At 39.4% G+C, this 21861-nt stretch overlaps 1 protein-coding gene across 2 annotated transcripts in view; it reads left to right on the top strand.

Annotated features, from left to right (window-relative positions):
• Positions 1-1364: 1364 nt before the first annotated feature.
• The window catches only part of SLC16A12 (solute carrier family 16 member 12), a 71201-nt gene continuing 50704 nt past the window's right edge, over positions 1365-21861 (top strand). The window contains exons 1-2 of one of the 2 annotated variants that reach the window (XM_075215186.1): positions 1365-1452; positions 1567-1633. The gene's annotated coding sequence lies outside the window, so the exon portion shown is untranslated. Of the gene's footprint in view, positions 1453-1566; positions 1634-17939; positions 18060-21861 lie in introns of those variants that run through there. The other variant, XM_075215187.1, reaches the window with a different exon arrangement.

The raw sequence follows: 21861 nt of genomic DNA, 5'->3' as shown, positions 1-21861 counted from the left end.
CTCTTTTTTTGTGTTTTAATTGAAATCCTTAGCTATAACATTTATAATAATATCCTAATATAATAGGCAATACAGAAAATCAGACACAATGTAAACTTTCCCTTTTTGTGCGTTGTAACTCGTTGACTTTATCTAAGCCCCTTACATCTTTATCTAATTTTCATAAAGAACTAAAAATATCAGCCTATTATCTGCTTACCAAATGTCTGGCACAAAACAAAGGCTTTGCTATTACAAAACATGCTTAAACATTTACAATGAAATTTAATTACAGATGGATGCATGATCAAATGATGTGCTCAGGGATATTTTGGATTCTCAGATATGAGCTGCTTTACATTACGAACTTCCTGTCTTTTTCGAATGTCTTGAAGACTTTTGCATATATTGGACTGACAGAATTATAGTAGTTAAAAAGACAGTTCCATTAGTTTGAGACTTTACCAGATACTGTTTCTCTTTCTTGAAATAGCTTCTGTCAAGTTTCAGGATATTTTTCTAGCAAGTAAAAAGGCCTAAAGATAACTTCACAAGAAATGATCGATTCTGTCAAAGCTAATGAAGAGTGTTTATTGGGAAACTTGGAATGAGACCCATCTTTGCTATGTTTCCAATGTCTTACGGCTGCTTGAAATCTAAATACAGCTTTGCCTAACTTCCATATATTGCGGAGACAATGTTATTATATGAACATATGAACATTCCATCTAGCAAACCTCTGAATTGTGTTCAATAGAGAATACAGCTCAGATAGAAATTTAAAAAAGTATCATTAATCTCTATGAGGATTGCAAGGTCCATTCGCATTGATGCTTGCGACAATGCAGAGTGAATGCTCGACAGTATAGATGCATTATGCACTATTTAAATCCATCTATACTCTGTCATCTTACACCCTAATGTTAATTTATGCTTTTTCATTGTAGAAATGTTTATTATAGAAGTGATACATTTCCTTTAATAGAACCTATTAATAATACTTTTCAAGTTCTACCTTTTATAAAACAAATTGTCACATTTTTTTCAGAATTTGACTGCACTTTTAGGAACAAATTACACTGGAAAATTTACAGAAAGGAAAGTATTCCCTAATCATGGCTCAAAATCAATTTTCAAAACATTTCTATACAGATGGATTTACAGCAAATTATTGGATTTACATGAAATATATTGATCATAATTCACTAGGTTTGATGTTACAACTGTACTTTCATATCGACGGTTAACATAATGCCAGCGTACTTCACAGTACAGCAGTGTTCATCATTATGAAGTACTGAGTATGAATTAAAGTAACCTCTAGCTTCTCCTAATACCTGGATAAAAACAGGTTAGTCATGTCTCTAGAGACATCAATAGAAACAGGAAGCCAGAACAGAGCACCTGGTGGAGAATCCATTCTTTTGTTTTGGTTAACGCACAAAGAAAAGCCGGAAGAGGCCTTATTGACTGGTAAATACAATCTTTAATTAATCTTTAATTACAGTAATTCAGGGATTTTACAAATGACATCTATTCAGTACCTGGATGTTAAATGGCAGGGTAACACCATTTTTTTCCCTACAGTTTGGAAGGTTCCTGAATGCTTCCACACTACAGCACTCATGACACAGCCAGAAGTGCGAGAAGAAAAGTATGTATGTGTTTTATGTTTACTTTGCTATGACGCTTGTATGTGGAAACTGATGTCCTCATTATGAAGCTTATGTTATGCATAATATTCTTTTTTACTTTTAGGTATGCACACAAAGCACTAGTTCTACAAATAGTGTTGTGTGCACAGGGGAGGGCTGGAAAATTGTAGTCCAGGGGGCAAGACTCGATTCGGCAGCCAATTAGGAATATTTCAAACAAAACAAAATGCATGTAGCCCAGTGACCTAGCCCAAGGTAGCCCACTATGGGCCCAGCCCAGTCCGCCCCTGTGTGTGAACATGTCCAGACGTAAAAAAAAAACAGATTATACACCAGAAACGCAATTTGCGTTCAACTTTACATGAGCCCCTAACTGTATAAGCATATAAGAAGCTATCTATGTATGTGCATTCATGCATGCATGTATATAGATGCACATTCTCAGGTCTTTTGCTACAATTGTGCGTAGTTTTCTATAAGAAGTATATATTCCTATTAGCCTGTTTTACCTCTTTCCTCTGGCTCTGTTTTGTCATTTACGTATGATATGTTTAGGTATTCTACCTTCAGCATAATAATCTAACAATACTTTTTGCTTATGTCACTGTCCGCAGGCATATTGGATATGTTATATGTTTGTTGCTTCTATTGTTGTTTTCTTGATTTTAGAATCAATAAAAAGATTTATAAAAAACAAAAACAAAAACATGAGTCCCTATGTGGCTGACAGGGGCTGGCTGGGCTGGTCCCATAGTGGGCTAGCTTGAGCTGGGTCTCTGGACCACCTTCATTTTTTTTCCTTTAAAACAGGCTGCTGAGTCTTGCTCCCCGGGCTAAAATTTGCCAGCCCTCCCCTGGTGGCTGAAATGGTAAAAAGGACAAAAAAATTGTACAAATGGTACTCAATGATTCTATTGGAAGATTATAACTTTTCTAAAATGTTTGTGAAAAACTAAAACGAAGTAGAATGTTATTTCTAGAGCATCTTTAAAAAAACACAAGAAGAAAAAAAGCCCATGTGATTTTTTCATTAGAGTAGAAATACATGGGTGTTTTATTTCTTTATATGAACTAATGAACAAAGTTAGAAATAAAAGATTATTATTATTATTATTATTATTATTATTATTATTAATAATAATAATAATAATAATAATAATAATAATAATAATAATAATAATAATAATTTGTCCACCCAGAACATTTGAAGGTGCACACCCACTTCCCGGTACTTGTAGCTGCCCTTGTTTTGTGGGTCTACCTGAAAGTGTGCATGGTGTAAAGAGTGAAAAGTGATTATAAATCCAATCTATTGCACTTTAGGATCACTCCTTTTATTAATTTAAACTTTTCACCTTTTATCATAAATATCGCTCAGTTTAGTTTTATGTCTGTCTCATACCAGATATGTGAGAGGACAGCGGGATGGTCTTTAGGCCATGTGTTCCTTTTGTGTGTCTAAAAGTTTGTAATATATTGGTGAAAATGCCCATAGAAATGGGTATATCCACAACGAATTCAATTTTAAGGCACAAAAAGTGTTTGTGCAACCCCAGAGATGCCGGACAAGTTGAAATCCTTTTGCAGGGATAAAAAGGCAGTGCCCCCTCCTGCAAAGCACACAGCTTATCCCGAATGCACCTCCTCCACCCTTATCTCACTGACATAATCCTTCCCAGCAAAACAAATCCATGTAGTTTTGTAAATGAGCCTTACTGACAATTTCCTGAATGCTTAGCAGACCATGAGCATAACAAACAGCATTCCTGGTTCATCAAACCCTAGGTACATTGTCAGTGTGACATCCTGTTCTATATAGAGATCACTGATCAGCCATTGAAGCAGGGTGATTGCATCTTGAACTGAGCATACCCCGGGGGCAAACAAGCTCTTGTGTAACTGACCTTAAGTGGATCTCTCACCCAATGATTCTTCTAAACTGAACTATCTGAAATTTGAATTTAAGGAGGACACTACCCTAAGGGGCAACATTGAGAATACTCTGTTTTGTGTAATCTTGCATAATGGATTCTTCTTAACAGGATTTGTTTTTAACAGTATAATTTCCAAATAGCTCAGCTTAAAAGGAATAGTACTACTGCCATAATTTGTTTTCTAATTTAGTTATACATAATATTAAATCTAAAAGGCCTACATACAGTATAGTAGTTCCTCGTTACTTGTTTATTTATTGTTAGTAGCTTCTCCTTAAAGTTAACGGTATTCTATGTAATGGAGAGCATTGAGGCCAGGGTCGCGCTACTATTAGGCTAACTTAGGCAGTTGCCTAGAGTGCCAATGGTGAGAGGACAGCGAAAATACTGGTTGAGTAACATAATGTCACATGGAGCTGAGGGCGCAACAGAACGTGGGCGGCAATGCTTCTGACAGGGGGAGGGGGCTATAGCTCTGATTGATGCACATTTAGCAGTATTGTTATGATGCACTTGAGGAATTTGCTTATGTTGTCCCTCTGTTCCTGTCACCTGGAGTTGAACAGAGCATACATTCACTCATTGGACATTTGGGACAATGCAGAGATAATGCAGGGCAGAATGTAAAAAAATAGCAGAAGTATCTACATTAATGTCCAAGTGTATGTCCTTTATGTCTGACCTGCATTTCAGCCCAATTCAACACTACTGTAAAGAATACAGAGCACAGACAGAGAGGCAATACAGGAAAATTGGTGCTGCTAAATAATTTGTCCCTTCCATGTCATAGGGGGAGAAACCAAAAATATCAATCACAGTAGGTTTTTTAATTGTTATTGAGTTTTAAAATATATTTACTTTACTGGTGTAAAGTAAGTTTCTGAGCATGCGAAGAGGAAATTCACGCAAAATAAAACACGCAACAGGACTTACGTCCCAAGCTGAATCGGGCTCACTCTGTTTTCTGTTTCACAACATCAAAAGATCATCATCATCTATTTATATAGCACCACTAAATCCGCAGCGCTGTACAGAGAACTCACATCAGTCCCTGCCCCATTGGAGCTTACAGTCTAAATTCCCTAATATACACAGACAGAGACTAGGGTCAAATTGATAGCAGCCAATTAACCTATCAGTATGTTTTTGGAATGCAGGAGGAAACTGGAGCACCCGGAGGAAACCCACACAAACACGGGGAGAACATACAAACTCCACACAGATAAGGCCATGATTGGGAATCAAACTCAAGACCCCAGTACTGTGAGGCAGAAGTGCTAACCACTGAGCCACCGTGCTCCTAAAAGATGTATTTTCCTATATATTAAACTAGGAAGATAAATTACATTGCAATTGTGTCATATGTAAACAATGAAACATTCTAATTACAACATATATTTGCCCAGTTTTCTTCTCCTGAAGAGTTGAAGCTGCCCACTTTTTTTTGGCACAACCTTCAAGTGGAAATTTTGGCCTAGTGTGCACTCTTATTTTACAGAAACTCTTTCTAATTCCTTATTCCTTTTGCGTTCACGTTTCATAAAGTTGTGATTACAGATGGCATTGTCGCTAAAGGCTTTGAGGAGCTGTGTTCAGAGTTTTCTCAGGATAACATATAATTAGCACTAGATATCATTCTAACACCTAAATACACACACTAAGGGACAGATTTTAGTTATGCACTTTAAGGGCAGTGTTACACAGGTGGGCTTTTATGCGAGACCATGGGTCAAAAACACATACTATGAAATGGAAACAATGTGACAGATTGCCGCTATGGAACCAGCTCCACACTTTACTGCCTCCTGTGACTGTCAGAAGGGAACAAAGCACCTTGTAAATTAATCCAAAAGTCACAGGAGACTGTGATAATTGTGACTGGTCCTGTATTGAGCTGGCTGTCAAATGTTTTCAAGATTGCCCATGTGGACCACTCCTTCCTTACAAGGCACTTTCTAACACTGTCTGGGCGAGACGTTGCTGGTCCCATAGCATGATGTAAAAGGGGCCCCCTCAATTCCTGTGTGGGCTAGAATAGGGTGTCCTGTGATGTTGTACAACGGGTTACACAGCATCACAAGACAGAGCACAATATATGGTGGTGCAGATATGAAAGATAAGCTGTTCTTTTTTACCAGGATCATTTTGTATTCATTTTCTGGACTTCTGTGTGTCTCCAGCTTTGAATAGGGCAGCAGGGATACCACAATGTGTAACCAATCAGATAATTAGGATGCTTGCATCAGCGCAGAGTATTTCAGTAAATGTGTGCTAATCTTGTGGGAGGCAGTGACCTGTTCACTTGTGTGCTTGTGTTAGTAACAGGGATCTGAGGGCCGTCATAGAGGCAAACAGGAAGCCACAGACTGCGTTAGATAAGAAAGAAAAGGTACACAACCCACCAACAGCACAGAGTAGGGAGGGAGGTTCCTGTTACACTGAATCAAGAAGATTGTGGCGCCAAAGGCAGCTCTAGATGAAACAAAGTTAATACATAAAACCATTATAAAACAGACAGCAAATACAGAGAGTAGTTTTACCTCTTGCATCTATGCATAGTAATCCCTTATTTTCCAGGGGAACTTTCTTGTGTCCAATGCACTTTCCATAAATACCAGACAATTACATTTGATAAGATGTTTTCGCATAGATCTGTGGTTAGCTTATAGAAAAGGTAATGCACACTTAGCACAGTATTTTTTATTTGGGTTGTGATACGGGGGTAAATTTACTAAAAATTATATCCATCATTAACTATCAAATACTATTGCCCAATTAATACAATTAAATTACATTTAATTATATGTATTTGAAATACATATTTAAATTTCCCGTATAAAATAATGCAATAATGTTATCCCAGTAATATAATAAAAAATAAATTTGCCCCATAAGTTAATTATAAATTCATTTTGCCCCTTAATCAATAAATAATGATTGTCCCCTTAATTTATATGTCAATGGTGCTTCCTCTTATGATCTGAATGGCCAGCATGCAGTTTGAGCAATCTCGCCTATCACAACCACCTCTTTTGTTTTGGCCATTTGGATGACGGTTTTGGCATCGGTTTTGCAAACCGCAGCTTAGTGAGTCCGGCTGTTTGTATGTTCATCATTGTTAAAATTGGGAATGGCAATTTGTAAAAGGGTGGTTTCTGCCCGTTTTAATGGCGGTTTGGCCTTTAGTAAATCCGACAGTTTTAAAACCGCTGAAAAAAGTGGCGGTTACATCAACTTTTAGTAAATCTAGCCCATGGTGGTTAAATACATGAAGCGTTTACTCTGAAGCAATGCAGTTACAGCAGTAGTCTCTGAATTACTATGACAAATGCTGTTTTAATGTAGCACTGACTTTCCTGCTTTCTCCGTGCCCCTGGCATTCCAGATTCACGCTCTTTTGTTACATTTTATAAATCCAAGGTGATAACCCTTGGTAACCCTGTCCTTTGTTCTTTCACGTCTGTTCAGGCAATTCCCTTAAAAGATAACAGATCATTCCAAACCATGGTGGCATATATATGGCCAGTATAATGACAGGATTAAAATGCCATGTAGTCAAATAATACGAGCTCAGATAGCAAACTATTGCTTGTTTTCTCTGTGCTTGAATAACTCATGTCCTCATCTTCAGATACATCTCCCACTTATTGGTTGAGGATGAACTGATGACCTTTTCTTGTTTTGCGAAAGTGGAAGGTCCCAGTTAAACTCTGGTAAATAATCTGTTAGATTCTTGATTAGTAATCTTCTTTACATTGACTACATTTATTATACACTAACCAGACTTTTAAAGGAGCCTGAAGCTGATCCTTGAAATTAATAACTGTTGAAAACAGACACTTTGGGACCTGTTTAGATTTGTCTCACATCCTTTTTAGTGTTTGCATTTCTGTACTGAGCATGAGCACCAAAATGTGTCCGCCTGTAGATTTGTTTGTAGACTTGTGGCCATACTTGCCAACATTAGGAGGTAGGCGTGTAGGGGGCAGGGCCCCGAAAATCGCATCATTTTAGCTCCACCCCGTTACGTAATGACGCAAATCGCGTCATTTTACAGTGGGGGTGGGGTCAAATGCCGCGATTCACCGTATTCTGCCCACTTCTGGGCAGATCAGGGAGATTGCCACACTCTCTCGGGAGACTCACGCAAAATGTGGGAGTCTCCCGGACGTTCCGGGAGAGTTGGCAAGTATGACTTGTGGCCCCTTACACTGGAGAGGCGGAATGGGACTGGCAAGTGTAAGATGAGTAGAGTAAGTGTGTGTTCACGTAAGTGTAGCCTCCTCCCTGGAGATGCGACGTAATGAGACTTAGAAGCATCCCCAGCCACGCGGTTCTGTAAGCCTGGGGTAAAGATATGTAATGATGGTGATGATGACACCAGCAGCACTATCTATGGCCTTCTGATTGGCTGTTTGCAGCCAACAGTACTTTGTTCATTAGCCTTGTGGCGTATTATGGCAAGTTCCGGCCCTCTGTTTGGATTTCTTACTTGTCATTTCCAATTGGTCATCTGAAGGATAGAAGAGTCCCATTTGCGCTAAACAACATATGTTGTTTGTATTTCATTGCAATTTATATGGAAGATGTAACTTTCATATTCATTATTAACACTGGCAAGACATTATTCTCTTTTGTCTATATGGCACCTTGTTACATTATGTTGTGTATGCAAAGTTTTGTATTTATAACTAACACTGTCAAGCTGCATCTCTACACTATAGTTGGGTGTAAGCAAATGCCCTTATATGTTTGATGTATAGCTGATGTAGAAATACTGCTGTGTTTTGAATGGAGCGTATCCAGAGATATGTCTGACTCAACATGGATACAGAATTTTTAACGCATACGTTTGGAACATCATCATCATTTATTTATATAACGCCAGCAGATTCCGTAGCGTTTTACAATTGGAAACATGGTGGTAGGTTAATTGGCTGCTATCAAAATTGACCCTAGTCTCTCCCTGTCTGTCTCCCTCCCTGTCTGTTTGTCTCCCTCTCTGTCTGTCTGTGTTTGTGTGTGTCTACATTAGGGAATTTAGACCGTAAGCTCCAATGGGCCAGGGACTAATGTGAATGAGTTCTCTGTACAGCGCTGCGGAATTAATGGCGCTATATAAATAAATGATGATGATGATGTATGATATTGGCAAAGCTAAACATGTAGCAATTCCAAGCATCACAATAGTGGTGTGAGACTATTCTTCAACAGGAGCAGGAAGATAATTGTTTCAAATCCAACTCTTTATTTATAAGACTTACTGTAATGTACTTACTAAACTTTCAGTCATTAACATTTTACTAGAGTGAAAAGTATACCCAGGAAGACCTATTGTCTAAAATACTTTAATTTATGGCCATCATTACTGATATCATCTCTACATTCTCTGACATATTGAAAATTGCCAAATTCTGCGAGGTCCCAGTAACATCAAAGTGGATATTTACAGTGCTAGATATACAGGGGTGCATTTATGTTGTACCACTGGCTGATTGAGTATTACCCATGGTCCGTGCTCTTTAATATCTCTTTGAAAATGCATTTGTCAGAGAGATCATTGATCTGTCATCTAAATAATATGTACAGGCATGAAACACAAGCTGGCCACACATAAGCCGATCATACCACTGAGTTACAGGTTCAATGTCCAATTTTGCCACACATGTAGGTGACCAAAATGGATTAGATCTGTCTGATCTGAGTAGCTGAATCATTTCCAGTGTACCTGAGCCTGTTACCAACATATCCAGTAATTATCTCATTGATTTTGATTATATTATGAACAGGCATTGCAGTAGTTTTGTGGAAAGCAATTGACTTCGCCTAGGCTTTGCCTAGGCATTTGTGTACTGGGAGCTGGTGCACAGGCAGAATGCAGAACGTATCACACCTTGTAACGATGTGACTATTGGCATCTAAGCCCATCTCGCGCAGATAAAAAAGGAAAAAGTTGTTTTCTTATAATTTATAGAATTTGATGTCAGCTGGTCAAACTAAGCATTTACTCTGCATTGGTTACTTTTCGTTCCTGGCAGAGGCTGATAAAGAACAGGAACAGGGTTACTATTAGGAAATACGAAGAAGTGTAGATGATATCACTGTATTTTTGTTTTAGTTACATAATAAAATAACAATAAAATCAACCAATAGTAGAAACAAAACCATAATTATTGCAACAATCGTTAATATCTTGTTGTTTTTTTTCCTTCAAACTTCGTTTTGTCGCTTTTCACTGTGTCGTCTCTGTGTATCATCCAGCAGTAGTCAGCCATCATGCTGATGTCCCAACGACCCTGGTATCTTCTTTCTACATCTTTAACGTCTTGGTGGAACCGTTCACCCTGTTCTTCACTGTAGTCTCTGAGATTATTCAGGAAATATGAAGAATCTATGAATGTATATGTACTGTGTGTGTGTAATGTGTACTGTGTGTGTGTGTGTGTGTGTGTGTGTGTGTGTGTGTGTGTGTGTGTGTGTGTATGTGGTGGTAGGCAGGGGTTAAAAGGAGCCAGCACAGGACAAAACTGTGTTGCATCTGTTGTATTTGGTTCCACCTTCACCAGCTCACCTTGTAGTTGTAGTTGTAGTTGTTGTGTGTGTGCAATGTTCCTTTAGACAGTATGGGGTTTAGGCCCTTTGTAAATTTCAGCCCCAGGCTCATGTGGACCTTAGCCTGGGACTGGGCGGGGGGAAGTTTGAATTGAATTGCAACGTTCTATACTACCGACTGAATTCATTTAAGACAATGTTTTATAATAAATGTAGGCAGAATGCATTTATTATTTGAAAGAATATGAAAAATAATGACCTACTCATAAATACACGTTTTTCAGAAAAACGTGATGTGATATGCAAAATCGGGAGTCATTTTCGTATTCAGAAGCCAAAAATCTATAAGTATCACATAAATTCGTTAAAAAAGCTTTTTCATCGCAGACCTGTGTAATTGTTCTGAAATTACTTTGCATCATGAAAAAATAACACACGCATTAAAATGTGAAAAATTCTGCTACCACCGGGTGGCAGATGTAGGGCTTGTTTGCATTGCAGAATGGAAAGTATAAACACCTTGTAAAGTTAAACATTGCATATGAGACAAATAACTGTTTCAGCTATTTAATATGTTAAGGATGGTTATTAAGTGACAAATCTACACCCCTATGAGATGAAAAACACAGTTATTTATATATCCCCAAATGCCATGACAGAAGATGGCTGGTTAAGCACCTTTGTGAAATACATTGATGCTTTATGTGGAATAGTGCACCTACTACCGTAAATTATAGGAATATTAAAGGTCAACAAGTAGTTCTGTGGCTATAGAACAGCATGAGATGGTATATAAATATAGGAGCTTGCAGATGACTTATAATATCCCTATTATGAGTTAGGGCTACATTCATTCTTAGAATTTACTTGAGGTCTTGACAGTATTGCAAACAACTTTGGTTTTGCACCGATGGTCTGCAGGTGCTATTTTTAATCTACACTTTGTCTAATTTCGATCCATACTGTTTAAGTGTGAGGTCCAGATTTTGCCAGGGTGTCTTTCTGGATATAGATCTTGCAGTCTGTGACATATTATGGGACATTACTGAACACAGCTTTCATAAATGAAAAAACATTGTTCTAAATTTATTTGGTAGATGTTATATTTTATTATATTCTGATTCTAAATGTTGCTCAAAACTCATCTAGAGGTGAATGAAGCTGCTGCAAAATTTTGCACATGGATGTTTGCTTTGATATAATAATTATAAAGCATCATCATCATCACCATCATCACCATTTATTTATATAGCGCCACTGATTCCGCAGCGCTGTACAGAGAACTCATTCACATCAGTCCCTGCCCCATTGGAGCTTACAGTCTAAATTCCCTAAGACATACACACAGACAGAAAGCACCAACATTTTACATAGCGATGTGCAATTTATAAGAGCACATAGGTTATATACTTTGAAAAAACTGTGTGAAAGGGTAATAGGGACCTGCTAGTGTGAGCTTACAATCTAAATACTTTTTTTTAATTAAACATCCAAGCAATTTGCTAATTTATATTAAGAAAAGATGAAACGTTGGAATTTTAGCCAAAACTCAATTTAATATTAATGTATATAAAGGGTTCATGATTATTATTATAAACCCCATGTTTTATCTAAACAATTTATTTTGAGGCATACTAAACATTTTAAACAATTTACTTTCTGATGTAGCTTGTGGTCTACCCATGCTAACTAGTAGCTTAAGACATATATATGGCTCATCTGGAAAGATATTTGTAATGCTGATCTTCATTGTACTAACAGTAGAGGGCAGAGCAGGTAATAGCCTCAGGCCGAGGAGCAGCTCTGTTTATAAATGGTTGGTAAGCACTGAGCCTTATTTAAATGGTAAACTTTTATTTAAAAGATGAAGCTATTCAAAGGGTCATATTCAATTGTAGGTGTTACATATAAAAGTAACGCAGAGTGCGCACTATTACCATCATTACGGTAATAGTGCCTGTAAATACCGTTCTTACGGTACCTTTCACCCTGAGCCGCGAGCTGAAATCCGGCTTAGTATTACCGTAATAACGGTAATACTTTTAATGCTGCGGGAAGCGGCAACAATTGAATATGCCCCAAAGTCTATGTGCTTCTATACATGTCTGGAAATCCAAGGTGATTTCTAATATTTCAACAGGGGCAAGAGTGTTGTTTCTTATAATACTCCAGTTTACCTATTTAACATTGAAATTTAAACATCATATACAGATAATATTTACAGACATTTGTAAATAAATTAACATTACTTTTGTGTAATAAATATATTGTTTACAGATGTAATATCCACAGTCATAGGCAATATGTATTAATAGTCTCCAGTGCCACTTTGCTTGCTGAAAGGTGTACATATGTACACACGGTACATAGCCTAAGTGCATCTTGGCAAACTACAATCCCCATCATGACATGTTCACTAACCATAGTTATAAACCTTTTTTTTGTTTTCTGTAATAAATGTTAGCTTACAAACCCCCCTTAATAAGAACATATAGGGCCTGCGTCAATACGGCAAGGATACTGAGCGCATTGTGCGTTTGTTTTAAACCGCACGTAGATCGGCCTTAGTTACTCCCAAAGTCAACAAGGAACGGATCTAAAGATACGTGTGGCGATGACTATGGGTGTAGGTTTAGTCTGCTTTACTAGACCAGACACTGCAGGATGTATAAAATCTCAAAAGAATGCACAGAAAAAAAATATTAAGCAATTAATGTAACCTGTCAATAATATAGTCAATATACATGGAAATAGAAAACAAAATTATTTAATATTTTTTTTAATTTCCATTTATTTCCATTTATTAGGCCGTCCTTAGAGTCTACTGTACATAAAATAAATGTATACAGTTGCTCCTGATTGCAAACACACATCTTCGCATACATACTCAGCCGTCAGCACTAGTATTCGGAACTTAAACTAGCTCCCCAGTTGGAGTATACGGCACAAAACCAGCGTACTTCTGTCTGCGTCTGAATTTCACTTGGACGTGGCTGCACAGGAGCACCCTTACTATATATTGCCTACGTGAATCCGGCCATTCTTGACCCCGTTCACTCCCCTAAATCATAGGCTGTAGTAAGTATCTTTATGCTTGTGGGTAACTTGAATGTGGCTGTGTTCCATTGCGGTCCGTCCGGTTCTAAACATGAGCAGTGTATTTTGTGCTGACGATACGCACACGTTTGCGGGATAGGCTCATTATTGATTTAGGCCCATTGGGCCTAATTCATTAAGGAAAGCAATGCAAAAAAGGAGTAATTTTGCACCTTAGCAAAACCATGTTGCGTTGGAGACGGAGGTAAATTTCAAAATGTGGGGTCAGATTTATAGTTGGCGCAGGGTGTGTTCTAGATCAACTTTAAAGGGGGAATACAATTGGCCGTGTTTCTGCTGAAAGTAACGCGCCTGCACACTATTGCTGATATTATGGTAATAGTGTGCGCAATTACAGTTAATATGGTAATTTCAATGCCGGCTTTTTGCTCGCAGCTTCCTGAGCTGCGAGCAGAAAGCAGAGTTAAATGTACCATATTATTGGTAATAGGTTTAGCGCAGCATTACTCTGGGGGGAATTGAATTCCCCCCTAAATGTCAGTGTGAAAGTAAAGCTATCAAGTATTTGTGCGCTACATGAAAAAGCAGCCAGTATTTTCCTTACGTGAAAAATAAAAAACTAATTTGCACCCCTTGCATTGTAACATGGTTTGTCCAGGAGCAAATGTACTCCGTTTTTTTTGCTTTGCTTTCCCTAATGAATGAGGCCCATAGTGAGAATTAAATATAACATAAAGAATAAGCTGAATTTTATTGGACTGTTGGTCCCATATATATATAATGCATGTGTGTAATTAAATAATGACAGTAAATATCATTCAGAACAACCATAAAGCTTTTTGTTGTTACATAACACACAGATATGGTCCCAGTTTACATACAGCAGCAGTCAGTTGTACTGTGTTATGTGAAGCACATGGGAAGATCAGGTAAGTGTGATATGAAGTTAGGGACTGAAGAAAAATAAATGCTGTAACCTGATTCTAGTGATTTATGAGCAAGGAGTCCAGTATTGCTTTGCATTGGCAGGACTTGTTAGGGGCGGGAATAAAGTACTTAGCATTAGAATACAGGCTAAAAGCACACTGCTTAAATACATGTAGCTCAGCATCAAATGAAAAGCGTGCAGCTGACATGCAGGGAATTTGCAAACTTCCTTTGGATGTGTGTGAGCTTAGAGGATATATAGAGCCGAGACTGTTGCTTTCTGTCCTGGAACACAGTTTGTGGTAAGTACTCTGAATTTAATCTAGAAAAGTTATGGCAGGAATTCACATAATCTGTATAGTGGAGCATTCAAACTGGAGTCTATCTCAGAACCCAATATTTGTTATTTAAGTAGCAAAAAGTATTATTTGAATTTGTTCTTCTGTTTTTTTTTTTTAATTTTGTTAGAATTTGGTGATACTGATTATTATTATCATCATCCAGTATTTATAGAGCACCAACATTTTACGTAGCGCTGTGCAATTTATAAGAGGAGCACATATGTTATATACTATGGAAAATCTGAGTAAAAGGTTAATGGAGACCAGTTCGTGTGAGCTTACAATCTGAATTTTTTTTATTATTAAACATTTAAGCATGTTGTTAATTTGTATTCAGAAAAGATGAAACGTTGGAATTTTAGCCAAAACTCAATTTAATATTAATGAATATAAAGGGTTCATGATTATTCTTATAAACCCCACATGTTTTCTCTAGACAATTTATTTTGAGGCAGGTTAATACATTTTAAGACAACTTACTTTTTGTTCTAACGTATTGTCTACCCATAGTTGTAGCTGAAGATGTATCTGCCTCATCTGGAAATATTTGGAATGCTGATCTTCAGTTTACTAACAGTAGAGGGCAGGGCAGGTAATAGCCTCAGGCTGGGGAGCAGCTCTGTTTATAAATGGTTGGTTAGCACTGAGCCATATTTAAATAGTAAACCCTTATTTAAAAGATGAAGCTATTCAATGTGACTGAAGAGCACAGGCTCTGTGCTTCTATACATGTCCAGTAATCCAAGGTGATTTCTAATATCCATAATCATTTTCAACAGGGGCAAGAGTGTTGTTTCTTATAATACTCCAGTTTACCTGTTTAACACTGAAATGATGACATCAGATACAGATATTATTTACAGACATTTGTAAATAAATTAACATCACTTTTATGTAATAAATATATTGTTTACAGAAGTAATTATCCACAGTCATAGGCAATATGTATTAATAGTCTCCAGTGCCACTTTGCTTGCTGAAAGGTGTACATACGTACACACGGTACATAGCCTAAGTGCATCTTGGCAAACTACAATCCCCATCATGACATGTTCACTAAACTTAGTTATAAAGTTTTTTTTTGTTTTAAGTGCTCTTCTTTAATAAATGTTAGCTTACAAAGCCCACATAATGGGGCCTGCGTCATTACGGCACGCATACTGAGCGCAACGTGCGTTTGTTATAAACCGCCCGTAAATCGTCTCTCCGTACTCCCGAAAATATTAAGCAATAAATGTTACCTTTATGATTGTACACAGAAGTTTTAAAAAAATATATTTTTAAAAAAAATTATTTTTCTTTCCCTTTAAAAACATTTATTAGGCCGTCCTTAATGTCTACTGTACATAAAATAAATGTTTACAGCTGCTCCTGATTGCAAACACATGTTTTTGCATACATACTCAGCCGTCAGCACTAGTATTCGGAACTTAAACTAGCCCCCCAGTTGGAGCAAGAGATACATCAGAAAACCAGCGTACTTCTGTGAGCGCCTGAGTTTGACTTGTACGTGGCTGCACAGGAGCGTTCTTGCTGTATATTGCCTATGTGAATCCACCCATTCCTTAGCCCTATCACTCCACTAGATTGTAGGCTGTAGTAAGCGTCTTTGCGCTTGGAGGTGACTTGGACGATTCTGTGCATGCGCAGTGTATATTGTGCTCACAATATGCATGCATTCACGGGATATGCTCATTAATGACTCATCATTAAGGAAAGCAATGCAAGAAAACGAGTACATTTACAACTTGTCAAAACCATGTTGCATTGGAGGGGGAGGTATATTTAGAATGTGGGGACAGATTTATACTTGGGATAGGGCAGGTGCTAGATCAACTGTAAATTTCAGTGTAAAAGTAAAGCTATCAAGGGGTATATTTACTAAACTGCGGGTTTGGAACAATGGAGATGTTGCCTATAGCAACCAATCAGATTCTAGTTATCATTTATTTAGAAAATTCTACAAAATGACAGTTAGAATCTGATTGGTTGCTATAGGCAACATCCCCACATTTCAAACCTGCAGTTTAGTAAATATAACCCCAAGTATTTGGGCGCTACATGATAAAGCAGCCAGCATTTTCCTTACGTGCAAAATAATAAACTAATTTCCACCCCTTGCATTGTAACATGGTTTGTCCAGGAACAAATGTACTCCGTTTTTTTTGCTTTGCTTTCCCTAATGAATGAGGCCCATAGTGAGAATTGAATATAACATAAAGAATAAGCTGAATTTTATTGGACTGTTGGTCACATATATACCGTATTTCCCCATGTATAAGACGCACCTTTTCCCCCAAAATTTTGGGTCCAAAACCTGGGTGCGTCTTATACAGGGGTAGCGTTACAGGGGCAGAGGGGGGGGGGTGATCCAGGAGGAGGGGGACAGGCAGCGTGTCAGCGGGGATGCAGCAGGCAGAGTGTCAGCGGGGATCCAGCAGGCGGGGACAGGCAGCGTGTCAGCGGGGATGCAGTAGCCAGCAGGCAGAGTGTCAGCGGGGATCCAGCAGGCGGGGACAGGCAGCGTGTCAGCGGGGATGCAGTAGCCAGCAGGCAGAGTGTCAGCGGGGATCCAGCAGGCGGGGACAGGCAGCGTGTCAGCGGGGATGCAGTAGCCAGCAGGCAGAGTGTCAGTGGGGATCCAGCAGGCGAGGACAGGCAGCGTGTCAGCGGGGATGCAGTAGCCAGCAGGCAGAGTGTCAGCGGGGATCCAGCAGGCGGGGACAGGCAGCGTGTCAGCGGGGATGCAGTAGCCAGCAGGCAGAGTGTCAGTGGGGATCCAGCAGGCGAGGACAGGCAGCGTGTCAGCGGGGATGCAGTAGCCAGCAGGCAGAGTGTCAGCGGGGATCCAGCAGGCGAGGACAGGCAGAGATTGTCAGCGGGGATGCAGTAGCCAGCAGGCAGAGTGTCAGCGGGAATCCAGCAGGCGAGGACAGGCAGAGATTGTCAGCGGGGATCCAGGAGGAGGGGGACAGAGGCACAGTGGCAGCGATTGCAGGGAGAGTGTGCTGCCCGGCTGCTCTGATCCCTTTCAGAGCAGCCGGCCATTACACTCTCTCTGCCTTTTTTGACAGCTACCGTAATATTTTTTTTCCAAATTTTGGGGCCAAAAGTAAGGTGCGTCTTATACATGGGAGCGCCTTATACATGGGGAAATACGGTATAATGCATGTGTGTAATTAAATAATGACAGTAAATATCATTCAGAACAACCATAAAGCTTTTTGTTGTTACATAACACACAGATATGGTCCCAGTTTTCATACAGCAGCAGTCAGTTGTACTGTGTTATGTGAAGCACATGGGAAGATCAGGTAAGTGTGATATGAAGTTAGGGACTGAAGAAAAATAAATGCTGTAACCTGATTCTAGTGATTTATGAGCAAGGAGTCCAGTATTGCTTTGCATTGGCAGGACTTGTTAGGGGCGGGATTAAAGTACTTAGCATTAGAATACAGGCTAAAAGCACATTGCTTAAATACATGTAGCTCAGCATCAAATGAAAAGCGTGCAGCTGACATGCAGGGAATTTGCAAACTTCCTTTCGATGTGTGTGAGTTTAGAGGATATATAGAGCCGAGACTGTTGCTTTCTGTCCTGGAACACAGTTTGTGGTAAGTACTCTGAATTTAATCTAGAAAAGTTATGGCAGGAATTCACATAATCTGTATAGTGGAGCATTCAAACTGGAGTCTATCTTGGAACCCAATTATTTTAAGTTGAAAAAAAGTATTGATTGAAGTTATTCTTCTGTTTTTTTAATACTATTATAATATGGTGATGATTATTATTATCATTCAATATTTATAAAGCATCAACAGTTTATGTAGCGCTGTGCATATGTATGTTATGTACTATTAATAAAACTGTGTGAAAGGTTAATGAGGACCTGCTGGTGTGAGCTTACAATCTATTTTTTTTTTTATTATTAAACATCTAAGCATTTTGCTAATTTATACTAAGAAATTATGAAATGCTGGAATTTTAGTCAAGACTCAAATTAATGTTAATGTATATAAAGGGTTCATAATTATTCTTATAAACCATCCATGATTTCTCTAGACAGTTAATTTTGAGGAAGATTAATACATTTTAAACAATTTACTAATGTTCTAGTTTATTGTCTGTCCATACTAACTCATAGCTGAATATATATCTGCCTCATCTGGAAAGTTATATGCTGATGTTCATGTTACAAACAGTAGAGGGCAGGTCTGGTCATAGCCTCAAGCTCAGGAGCAGCTATGTTTAGCATTGAGCACATGAGTTAATGTCTGTGCATCATCAGACAGTAGTACATTCTCATCATTACCATGTCCTTTGTACCTATTAATAAATAGAATGAAAAAATAATATTAATGCATGTTTTCATACATAGAAAATGTTTTTATTAATCCCTCTAATTTTGGTTTACTTAGTCTGTGTTTGACCACATAAGTTCTACAATATATTGTATCTTGCAATACATCTTCCCACAGGGAAAATAAGTATTTTTTTTTTACAAATGTGTAAATGTAAATAATGACCAACAACTAGAAGGGAGAATAAATTAGGTGGCTGCAGTCCTAACACATACTTGCCTACTGCCCTGGAATTCCCGGCAAGCTCCCGAATTTCGGGGAGTCCTCCTGGACTCCTGAAAGAGTAGGCAAAGCTCCCGCATTCGACGAAATTCACGGCATTGAATGGAGGGGATGGGGCTTAATCGCGTCATTAAGCCCCGCCCCCGCTATTCAATGCAGTGAATTTCTGCGTTTTATAGTGGGGGCGGGGCTATGATGATGTGACAATGTCAACACGCCCCACTCCTACCTCTTGTCACATGACTTCTCCCCTGGGGGAGAAATCTTAAAAGTTGTCATGTATGTCCTAACACTGCCCGGCAAAGCGATGAGTCCTCTTAACGCTGTCAGCCAGTATCACCAGAGAGCGGCGCACAGCTACCCAGGCGTCCTTTTATTGGTTAATTGGGTGAGAGAAGATTTTCTATCCTTGTGGTAAGATCTTCCATCCCACCCAATATTGATAAATAGACCCCTTATTTATAACAATCCATAACATTAAGTTTATCTGTTAATGAAGTTGCCCACTGTTGGACAACCCTCTCCTTATGTATATGCATTACTCATGTAGAGTACAGGGTGTTCCCTGCCGTGAACACCACCTGGTATCAGCAGGTAAGAGTCAGACTATATTTACATATATAAAGGCAGCAACTGGAGGTCTTCTGTTCTCTAGGACAGGACCAACTGAGTCATCCTGCAATGCAAACATGGTCCTGCTTCTGGTCAGAGGTGATGGTGAGGATCCTGAAGGGATTAGACAGGGTACATTAGAGGGTGGGTTATCTAAATGTGGAAAACCTAATTAAAGGAGATGTACATTAAAGGAGTTGTTTATTATAATGTCTTCAACTTTGAAGTACATTTTTCACACAAACCCAAATCAGACAGGCCCAAACATCATGATTGTACTCAGTGGAGGGCTGACAAATTTAAGCCTGGGGGGCAAGACTCGACTCAGCAGCCTATTTTAAAAGAAGTAAAATGCAGGTGGCCCAGTGACCCAGCCCAAGGTAGCCTACTATGGGACCAGTCCGAGGGGCAGATGCCCCCCTGCCCCCCAGCCCAGCCTGCCCCTGATTGTACTGCAAGCAAGCTTGAAACCCTTGAACCGGAATTTAAGACCGGTTCAAATAATAAAAGCAACTCTACTTATCACAAAAATGTAAGACATGGTCTAGTCATGAAGGGGTGAAAACCCTCAAGATATTAAGAGGTCTATTTATTAAAACTGTGCGGTGACAATCATCATGCATCACTGCAAATCGCAGCAATGTATAATGAAGCTGTAATTTATCATGTCGGACGCTGCTCGGAGAACCCTGGTAAAGTCCCCCCTACTCCACAAACTGTTTTACGATTTACTGTCCCCCTAGGGCTGCCGGTGAGTGGAGGAAGTGCTGGGCGCATGTGCATTTCGCTTCCACGCGTGAGGGATCCAGCGAAGCAGAACTTCGCAGTCCCCATATTGATATACACATTGAAATCATCTTAATTTATGTAATTAATGTAAAAATTATATATAAAAAAAAACATTATATTTGAAAATAAATATTTATTTAAATGATTATTCTTTTAAGAGAGATTAAAAGCATTCTGATTTTTTATTGTACTTACACCATACTTGCCAACTCTTCTGGAGTGTCTGGGGAACTCCCAGGAGAGCAGGGCATTCTCCCGCATCTGCCCACTTCCTAGTGAAGTGGGCAAATTAGAGTCACAATGAGGCGATTCTCAGGGAATCGTATCATTTTGGCCCCGCCACTGCTGTAAAATGATGCATACGCATTATTACCTCATGGGGCAGGGTCAAATTGACGCTATTCATCAAGCCCCATAACCTCCGCATGTAACTGAACTTGATTATTGAACAGTTCCAACATATTTCAATACTATTAGGTTGGTTCATATATTGATTAAAACTGTGACTAAGAATGAGGAGCAGAAACATGGAAATACTTGACATTCAAGAAAAGGCAAGACAATACTCTCCTCAAAAATATTTAATGTTAATCTGGCAGGCCCCCCTTCCCTCGTTACAATACATGCCTTCCTCCCTCTTCACTGTACATGCACCCTCCCTCTTCTCAATACATGCCCCCTCCCTCTTTACAATACACGGCCCTCTACCACTTCACCATACATGTACCCATCCCTCTTCACCATACATGCCCCGCTCCCTCTTCACCATACATGCCCCCCTCCCTCTTCACCATACATGCCCCCCTCCCTCTTCACCATACATGTCCCCATCCCTGTTCACCATACATGCCCCCCTCCCTCTTCACCATACATGCCCCCCTCCCTCTTCACCATACATGCCCCCCTCCCTCTTCACCATACATGCCCCCCTCCCTCTTCACCATACATGCCCCCCTCCCTCTTCACCATACATGCCCCCCTCCCTCTTCACCATACATGCTCCTCTCTCTTTTCACCACACATGTCCCGTTCCCTCTTCACCACACATGCTCCCCTCCCACTTCACTATACATACCCCCCTCCTCTTCACCATATATGTCCCTATACCTGTTCACCATACATGCATGCCCCGCTCACTATTCACCATACATGCCCCGTCCCTCTTCACCATACATGCCTTCCTTCCACTTCACCATACATGCCCCCCTCCCTCTTCACCATATATGCTCCCCTCAATCTTCACCATACATGTCCCCATCCCTGTTCACCATATATGCCCCGCTCCCTATTCAACATACATGCTCCTCTTCCTCTTCACCATACATGCTCCCTTACCACTTCACCATACATGCCCTCCTCCCTCTTCACTATACATGCCTCCCTCCCACCTAACCATACATGCTCCCCTCCATCTTCACCATACATGCTCCTC

The sequence above is a fragment of the Mixophyes fleayi genome, chromosome 6, assembly GCF_038048845.1.
Source record: "Mixophyes fleayi isolate aMixFle1 chromosome 6, aMixFle1.hap1, whole genome shotgun sequence".
NCBI lineage: Eukaryota > Metazoa > Chordata > Amphibia > Anura > Limnodynastidae > Mixophyes > Mixophyes fleayi.
The sequence above is the reverse complement of the archived record's forward strand: the minus strand, read 5'-3'. Positions and strand labels throughout refer to the sequence as shown.